Genomic DNA, 10,145 nt, shown 5'->3' with positions numbered 1-10,145 from the left:
TTTGCAAAATTTACATGTTTTTAAATATTAATATTTGGTTTCAATATTTCATTGTACAACCATAAAAAAACAATTGAAAAAGGTGAGACATATATTTGTGTCAATAACAAAGTTTGCCGTTACCAAAACAACTGAAATTCACGAGACCGATTTCGTTATTTAAAAATCTCGAAAAGACTCCTCTAAAGTTTTCTATCATACTTACTGAGTACTTTTGTCCAGGTTGATCGCTTCCCTACTTTACTTTATTCTTTGTTTATCACGCGAAGAGGTGACCAGTCTAGAATTGCTGTCCGCATATATAAAAGAGAAATTCGAAAAGAAGCGTTCTGGTTGTAGTTGAAAAGAACTTGACATAACTGAATGCAACTAGGCAAAGTGAAGACTTCGAATGGTTCTTAAACGCAACATTACTACATGACAAGAAGTCAAACTATTAACGTTTGCTTATTTGATTAATTAATATTTATATAACAGGTCTGCAGTCTATAGGTATCTGATGTAGTCCTTTTCGAGACAGTATTTGACGTGATATTTTTGAACCAATTTTTCAAAAATGTTTCACATATTAAACATTTTCTTTTTAGATTGGAGAGGTAGAAATATTCCAAAGAGTTTGCTGTTTTCTGTGTATTTGATAGGATATGGTGTGACCTATTACTATATGTTGATTCCAGATTTCATAGCTTTCTTGTGTTTTAGCTTTGTATTGTATTGTTTTTCATTGGGATCATGTACAGACCTTTTGCTTTGCTTATGCCATCAGTTCCTCTTTTATTTGTCATAAATTATTATAACCCCGACATGTTAAGGAAATTGAATGCGGCTGTAAATTTTTGTATCGATAGTTTTATCCAAATGTTTCCTCTTGTCGTCAAATATTATGAAGGATTTCCGTGGTTTTTTCTTATATATTTGTTTGTTCTCTTTAAAGCTAGGTTTGAAATAACGAATTATTTATCAGTATCACTGAAAGTGGCGGTTTTTTTATTTCCATTTGGTTGTGTCATTTTGTATTACGTTTCGCCGCTTATTTCATCGATAATATATGATAAAGTCAAAGTTGTTATTGCATTTATAATAGTTATAGTTGGCTTAAAATGTTGTATCTGGTAAAATTTCTGTAATGAAAAGGTTTTATACTAACAGTTAAACTTATAAACTTTGAAATGAATGTTTGCAAATGTATTTAAGTTAGCATTAGATAGATTAATTGACTGAGAGCGATTCAATTTTAATTTCTTTGTAATCAACTTCCATTTACGCATGCGCACTTACAATTGACAGGAGGTTTGTGCATCATGGATAATATTTCTGTGTGACTTAGTGATAATTTGCTTTATAAAAGGCTAATTATTAATTCAACTAAATCAGAAATAATATTTGAGTGATTTCATGGTCATGTGTGTGGGGGATAACATTTTCTATTTATTGTTAATCATGACAATTTTGGCATGTTGAAAGTGTGTTAAATATAAAGTCAGGAGAAAAAAAAAGAATAATAAAGATTCAAAATATGGACACAGCTTCTTCCAAAAAATCATTAAAATAATCGAAAAATAAGTAATGAGGCATTTCGAATTATCGGGAATTGGTCAGCTAGTAGGATACATTATTTTTCGTTACAGACCAATCCTCAATAAGTGTATAACTCTCCTGAAAAACGCATTGTGTGTTTACACTTTATCTAATTATAAAACCATTATTGAAGAGGCATAGTTTTTGCATATCATATTAAATAAAATAGAGTCACTTAAGGTAAAAAAAAGAATGCAATCTTATTGCATATGATGTACCGTCAAAGTAAAAAAAACATGATCATTGATAATTTAAAAGAAACTTTTATCAATGTAAACGAATCATTTGACACACAAGAATAAATACTCAAAAGATTTTCAACAAAATAGATTTAACTGCATTTGTTCATGTTGTATGTTTTAACCATCATGCACAGATCTATTTGTTCTATTGATAAAAATCTTAGATAAGTTCCAATGGAGAGAAAACATCAAATTACACTGTCAATATAGAGATTACAGTTTTATGGTCTTCACATGCAAATAAGAACAAGTTGAAGATTTCCTTAACAAAGTACACGAAATTGACCCTCAACTTAAGTTCAAATATGAGGTGTCGACGTCTAGTATGAACTATTTAGATACCGAAGTGTCCAAAGGTGACTGATTCCATAATAATAACATTCTTGATATTAAGTCACATATTAAAAAAACCAGAAACGTACAATATTTACCATAGACTACATTTATAACCCCCAGGGGTTCACACAACAAGGTCAAACCAACCATATTTCAATTACTATTACGTTATATTTAAAATCAGGTTACAGATAACTGGGTATCAGTTTACACTCCATTTATATTGGGCAAGTTGTATGTTAAGTCCTAGTTATCAGATACTTACAGATAAAAGTATATAAATTGTGCCTCTAAAATTAAGACTATTCTTGTCTACATTTGTGAATGTTAACCTTTATAAAATTTAAGGTGAAAGTTCGTGTTGTTTATTCTTTAGTTTTCTATGTTGTGTCATGTGTACTATTGTTTTTCTGTTTGTCTTTTTCATTTTTAACCATGGCGTTGTCAGTTTGTTTTAGATTTATGAGTTTGACTGTCCCTTTGGTATCTTTCGTCCCTCTTTTAAACGTTTGATACAAATGAATATAAAATCAGCTTGACCGTAGACTACACTAAGAACAAGATATCAAATATTTACTGAAAAAGTTCAGGTCATTTTTATAAATATTCAACAGTAAAGTATGAGTTATTCGAAATACTAAGGATTTTCTTATCACAAGCATTGAAAACCCTCAAGTAAGCCGCATACTTGGCACAACTTTTTGGAATTTTGGATCCTAAATGCTCTTTAACTTTGTACTTGTTTTGGTTTTTTAACAATTTTGATCTGAGCGACAATGATAAGTCTTATGTAGACAAGACACGCGTCTGGCGTATAAAACTATAAGCCTGCTACCGTTGATAACTATGTTCGGACACATCAATTCAATGAGTTATATAAATCAGGATTGAATATTTCCTGTATCTGAAGTAATGTTTACTGTTATTTTCGTTTATTTAAAGTAGCTTTGTTACCATAAAAATGAGGAGATGTGGTATGATTGCCAATGAGTCTATTCACAAAAGTATGACGTTGCTGTACGCAATTATAGACAACCGTTCTCCTATTCAAGATCACTGATACCATGTGGTCTACCTTATTACAATTTTATGTCATTGTATACCAAAAGTTAATTGTCAGGTTCTTTAACTGTCGATGAAATGTTCTTTATTATGGTTTAAACACTTATCAAAGTAATCTAAACTAGTCTTAAATTAATAATTGTAACTATCGTTATTAACATCATCATTTTGTTTAATATCACATATTTCATTTATTGACTGTTAAATCATACATGTAATATGCCATTAGATATAATTCAAATAAAAAAATGTCATAGTATTGTTTTGTATACTTCTGTATGTATAGTCAGTTTCACACCATTTAAAAACACAACATTAAATTTGTATTACAGTAATAAAATCAGTTAAATAAAGAGGCCCAAGTACACAGCACTAGAAATAGAGTACGATGGTTACTTAGAGCGCATGGTACATTTTCCTTCAACAACTTCAGAAAGCTTGAAAACACAAAATAAAACCCACATCAATTACCACAAAAGTAATGAAAATATTCCTGATATCGAATTCAAAGTTCAAAATTCATTTTGATAGGCCTTTTAATAAATTATGAAATCCCATTTTTTATAGTGACATATTCACCAACAAAATACAAGGTAAATATATATGTATATCTTACTGTTTTGGCAACTGATATCCCTTACAAATAATTATAATAGGTTCTAAAAGCAAATAAAATATTTTGACGACACGAAAACGGCTCTAGGTTTGTTGTTCAGTATTGAGTCATGAGAAGTGCAAATTGATCCAAGAACATGTTGCATAATTTTGAGTTCCTTATCATAAATTTTAACATATTCAATCACGTTCAATGTAAATTAACAATTAATGTTCAAACAAAGTGATTTTTACTTAAATGTTAGAATTATCGCGTTTATGGAATTAATTTGTTTAATAAATTCAAATAAATTGGTTTTTTTTAGATATTTGATGCGTCCTTGGACCTACTGATACGATCTTACAATATCATTTAAATCGTATATAGATAATTGTGAGAAGACATTACCATTGAAGTGTTTATAAGTAGAAATTTAAAAAAATGTATTTCTGGAATAATATTTTTTTTAAAGAAAAAGAACAATGATAAGGTACATATATAAGGCCTGTTGTTTCACTAACGGACGAAAAAGTTGACAGCCAGGAGAAGGCACTTTGAATTGACGCTAGCGAACATAACATAATAAATACGCCAATATTCGGGCAATATATGTAAATGATAAAGAATTTAGTTAGTAACGTACGCTGTTTTAGGTCAGAGAATGAGCCATGTGTCCCTGCAAAAGCTGGAACTAATGCGACAAATACCGATATGGTCTAAATACCCATATGGTCCGACCCGTGAATAACGAAACGAGTATGATACTTATATGGTCGGGCCATATGAATATACGTATAGAGTCCAAATACTATATGGTCTGGAAAATATATACAACAAAAATTCGAAACAGTGATCAACAATCATAACGTTATAACCTTTTATTTGCTATACTCAATTATCAATCATCAGTTACCTATTATTTAAAACTTAAATTTGAACAAAAGAGTTACATAAATCAATAAACTTAGTGCGAAATAAGACACTTATATATGTTTACATTTCATGTGTACCTTATTAAATGCCGATTTATTGTTGCTAACAGTATAAATGCACTGTTGTGTTTTGATCGTCGTATAATTAATGTAAGCGTTAATTGATAGTGTTAAAATCATATTTGTAAACCTTATTATGTGTTGTATTTACAAATAGTTAGCAAATGAAATACTACACGAAGTTACCATTTTGAAATGGATGCAAACAATTACTAGAGGAAGGCTTATCAAACGTCACAAAATCATGTAAGTAGTCAATAAAGATTACGTTTTGAATGTTTGAATGGTAGTTTCATATTTCTTTTTTTTTATAGAATTGAATGACTTAATGATGATCTAAAACACACTTTTAATCTTCCACGTTGATATGCTTGATGCCTGACTTAATTATAATAAAAGGTGATATAAAATTCATCTATTTTCAGTATTCAATATTATACACTGCATTTCCGATTCTTCAATTAATAATATACATAGATTTTTTGATGATTTTAGTAAAAGTTTTTTACATATCAATTACACTTTCCGGTTTCTAAAATTAATTAATGTTTCTCTTAATAAATTAATCTATTTTTAAGTTAGTGAATATATTTGTCAATGTAAATAATTTAAATTCGAAGAAAAAGTTGATAATGTAATTTTACGTCTTATAAAGTTTACAAACTATTTTTTTATCGAATAAGAATCTTTTCAAAAAGACATGCAAAATTTGACGCCATCAAGAGTTGTTTGACCGTAATTGAATAACCGTTTTCAAAGATGATATCGGGTATGTTCGTTATGTCGTAACTACAGTGCCCTTCCCTTTTCACGAATGTGACATACCTAATTAGACTATTTACCGGATTTGTAATAACACAAGCAACACGATGGGTGCAACATGTGGAGCAGGATCTGCGTACCCTTCCGGAGCACCTGAGATCATCCCTAGTTTTTAGGTGGGGTTCGTGTTGCTTAGTCTTTAGTTTCCTATGTTGTATTTTCTTTACTATTATTCGTCTTTTTGTCTTTTTTTATTTTTAGCCATAGCGATGTCAGTTTATTTTCAATCTATGAGTTTGACTGTCCCTCTGGTATCTTTCGTCCCTTATTAAGTATACAATTTATAATATGTGTCTTAATAGTCGTTGATAGTATATATTTCAGGCATGTAATCTTGTTTGTCAAATCGTTTTGGATATGCATAAAATCTTTGTTGTTTGGCATGAATCAACCAGTCAGCAATAACTAAACAGATTTATCTCATATTTTGCATGTTTTAAGTTGCATACACAGTAGGAGATTTTCTACACAGACTCACCTATTCAAACAGTTTGAAAAAACAAAAGCAGCAGAAAGTTTTCTTTATACAGCCGAAAGTCGAAAGAAAAGCCTACTCTTGTTTAAAATTTTAAACATAAAACAAATATGAAACAGACTTAAAATAAAAATGTCCATGATGAATGATAGTTTTTTTTGTAGATTGGAAAGCTGATAATGGCGGGAAGGTGCGAAGAAGCAAGTGATTCGTTGACTTTTTACAATTATCTTTGCGAAAAGATTGGATCTGAGGAGGTCGTGAAAATTCGGAGGGTGACTTTCCTAATTTATGACATTGGGCAAAGTGATAATTTTATCAGTAGTGGGAGTAAAGCCGAAGGACTCAATTTGATTGGCAGTGACACAGATGTAATGATTGTTGATAGTGAAATGAAAGCGTATGAGTCAGAAACAGACGTTGTTATTGATTTCAAAGTGACACCATTTATTATGAATACTGACGACACACAACCATGTTTTACACAATTATATGCTCCAATTGATCTTCAGAACTATACACTAGAGGCTTCTGAATCACTTCTGAATATGTCACAACAAAATCATCTTGGGTATCTGCTTTCAAATGAAAAATATAAGCTATTTAAAATGTCAAATTTTGGTGCAGAAAACAATTCAAAAATTCATGGTCCATGTATATCAGATGGAGATAATGAATATGATTGTGCATATTGTCTAAAATGCGATACATGGATATCTCAAGCAAAACCGTGGGTAAGTAGACCACGTACAGAATGGCCGTCACCTGAACTTATTTCAAAAATAATATCTTGTGGTGTACTTTTTGTTCCAGTTGGCAACAAAGGATCCACAAATGAAAACTTTGAATGGCGAATGTCATTTTCTGTAGCGGAGAAATATCTGATATTTACCTTCAGTCATACACAACTGTTATGTTATGCTATGCTAAAAATCTTGTTGAAAGAAATAATAGAGAAACATGAGGATTTGAAAGGTTTGTTGTGTTCTTACTTCTTAAAAACACTGATGTTTTGGATTTCAGAAGAAACAGACCCGTATGTCTGGAGACCAGAAAAGTTGATACCATGTTTTAGGGCATGTCTACAAAGACTGCTGTACTGTACAAGATATTCAATATTGTCACACTATTTTATACCTGATAACAATTTATTCTTTTTACGGTTTGATACATATAAAAAAGAAAAATTTACAACCATACTCATGAATTTGTATAGACAAGGAATCAGTTGCTTTGAATTTTCTGACACCCTACATGATTATCAAACTCAGCCCTTCGAAATCAATGAATTGTTTATTAGAGATAACAACAACTTTTTACAGCAATTAATGCCAACATTTTGTATTCTTCGTAAATTAAACTATTTTAGAAGAGTTGCTAGATTTTGGAGACTGATGCATGATTTTCTACATCACTCCAGAACTAGTTTATCCAATGGGTTATTTGCTATACAATTCTCGTTTGCATCTCGGATTGTTCCGGAAGTTACACAATATCCGAAATACTCAGGAAATAAATACCATTACGTAAGGTATAAACATGATCTTAGTTATTTAATGATCGCTTTGCATTCAGATACGGTATCTGGGTTGCTAATGTTAGCTTCTTTCTTCTATGTTAAGAAACAATACTTATCTTCATTAACTGTAATAGCATATACATTGAATAAATGTACAGCTGAGAACATTTATCCTGGATTATTAAATGATAGCAAATTTGATTCTATCAAACAACATATGATGAAACTGGTGAAAAAAGAAAAACTTCATACAATTTTAAAATCATTAACAATGTTTTCTTTTCGACTTAAGCATAATTCATCAATAGTTCCAAAAGAATTACAGCAAGACGTTCAAAACGGTGATACTATATTTCATCCATTGCCGTATTCTCATTTCCTCAACTTTCTGTGTCACTACCATCGACATGACATTACATCAAGCCGACAGTCTTTGAAACAACTTATACAGGTTGAATGGATTATATCAGACAGTCATAACTTTTTTTCCCGTCCTGATGGCATACATTCCATTATTATGTGCGGAATAGCTCACCAGTTATTGGGTGATACATACCTTGCTAGAAAAGCTTTTGAAGACGCTGCTGAGTTTGATGAGTATAATGAAACTAGTGCGGTATCCAGGCTGTTTAGTCTTATCTGATATTTATAGACCTTTTACTTTTATTCACATGTTTGTTTGTATAATTTGGAGGATGTATCAACGTAAAGTCCTGAATTTTCTTTCGACATTTTTTTTGTATTCTGTATCATTTAAACTCTTGATTAAACTGATGTGGCAACCAATTATCTTTATTTTTGTCACACAATAACAGTAAAAGGTCGATATCAACCAATTCAAATGTTCTGACTTTGGACATAACTGACTAGCTGATATGTGCCACATGCTTTACGTTGGAGGTATTCATACATGAAATTACATTTACTTTGTATGTATATTTGTTTATCAGTATTGTGAATAAAAATATAAGGACTTAGACATTTGATAATCAATGCACCGATATGAATGTATAATGGAATCTTTTTCTTATAAAATAACAAAAATGATGTATAAGCTACCACCTTAGTTGTTAGTTTGTTTTGGGTCATTTGGTCTCTGGTGGAGAGTGTTCTCATTGGGAATCATACCACATCACTTTTTTTTTTATATTATGGACATTCAAAATATATTCCTTTTCAATTGCTGCAACTACATGTAAAATCAAATAGTTCTATAGTCAATTCATAAAAAAAAGGTGACTTTCACTGTTTCATTGAATCAATTTGTTCGTTAAGTTGTTACAGTATGGCAGAGGTAGGACAAGAAAGAACTGTTCACATTTATTTATGATGTCTAGAACTTGTATAAAGATGTAGCAAAGGTCGTAACAATCCTTCAGAGTATTAATACAAAAGTATGATTTACATAACTGTATGTAGTTATTATTTTTCTGACCGATAGGTCATTTTTACGAAGAATCAACCTGAACGACACCAAATTTCAATGAAATATGCTCCAAGGCATGAATTAATTACCTGTAAAAGGTCATACTTTCCCATGATCAAAATACAAACTATAATTTACCTAAACATTTTTATAATTCGTTTGAAAGTTTGTTGTTTCTGATTGGGAAATTATTTTTTTATTTTCCATCTTTAAAAGGCTGAAGGCAGAACCAATCCTTTCCTACATATATTAGAATGAATAACAATGTGAGAGGAATTAAAAATGCAAAACTTTTCATAACACTTAAAACCTGTAAGATTTAACACATTCGTGTGTAGGATTTTTAAAATCTTATTGGTTCACAGATTCACACTGAATTTGAAATCCCACTTCGACCTATATGTACGGATACTTGTGTTCGTGTCAGTTTTTAGCTTTTTACGCCTTTATATACTTTTTTTCCTATCAAATGATCACCTGAACTTATATTATTATTTTCTGTAGAATAACAGCTACATGTATACCTCACAATGTGGTCGGGGAGTTAAGAATTGAATCCGGATTCTCTACTTATAAAAAATATTACCATACCAAAGAAAATTATTCTAAACAATCTGCTCTTCTGCGATAAAAATGTCATTACAAATAGAGACAACAAAAGTGTGTGGATAATTATTTCTCAAGTTATTTTTAAATCAAATAGTGAGTTTTATTTCACATTATAAACGTGCCGTAGGGAGTATCAAAATCTGCATGCATCAGAAAAGAATACCCCACTTAAGTGCGTTGGGGAAAGTAGGATGCAAATTCGACAAATCTTTGTAGAAAACAATATTATTTTGACGTTATATAAAGTGTATGAATCAGTAGAATCTGATATTGGGTATGCACTAGCTTCCTTAACTCTCACATTTGTACCTTATGTGTGTGATCATTTTGTCGGGGATTTCTTATGTGGATAATGACGATCAGACAATTCTTACACTTACCTCCCAACCCCGTCATGTTATTTATGTGCTTTTCTTGAGTCAGTAGTCCACGATTCTTTTGATGTTGTTGGTTACTGTCTATCATATCGTTTATTGTATAATAAATAGA

This window comes from Mytilus galloprovincialis, chromosome 3, assembly GCF_965363235.1.
Source record: "Mytilus galloprovincialis chromosome 3, xbMytGall1.hap1.1, whole genome shotgun sequence".
NCBI lineage: Eukaryota > Metazoa > Mollusca > Bivalvia > Mytilida > Mytilidae > Mytilus > Mytilus galloprovincialis.
This window is presented reverse-complemented; position numbering follows the sequence as displayed.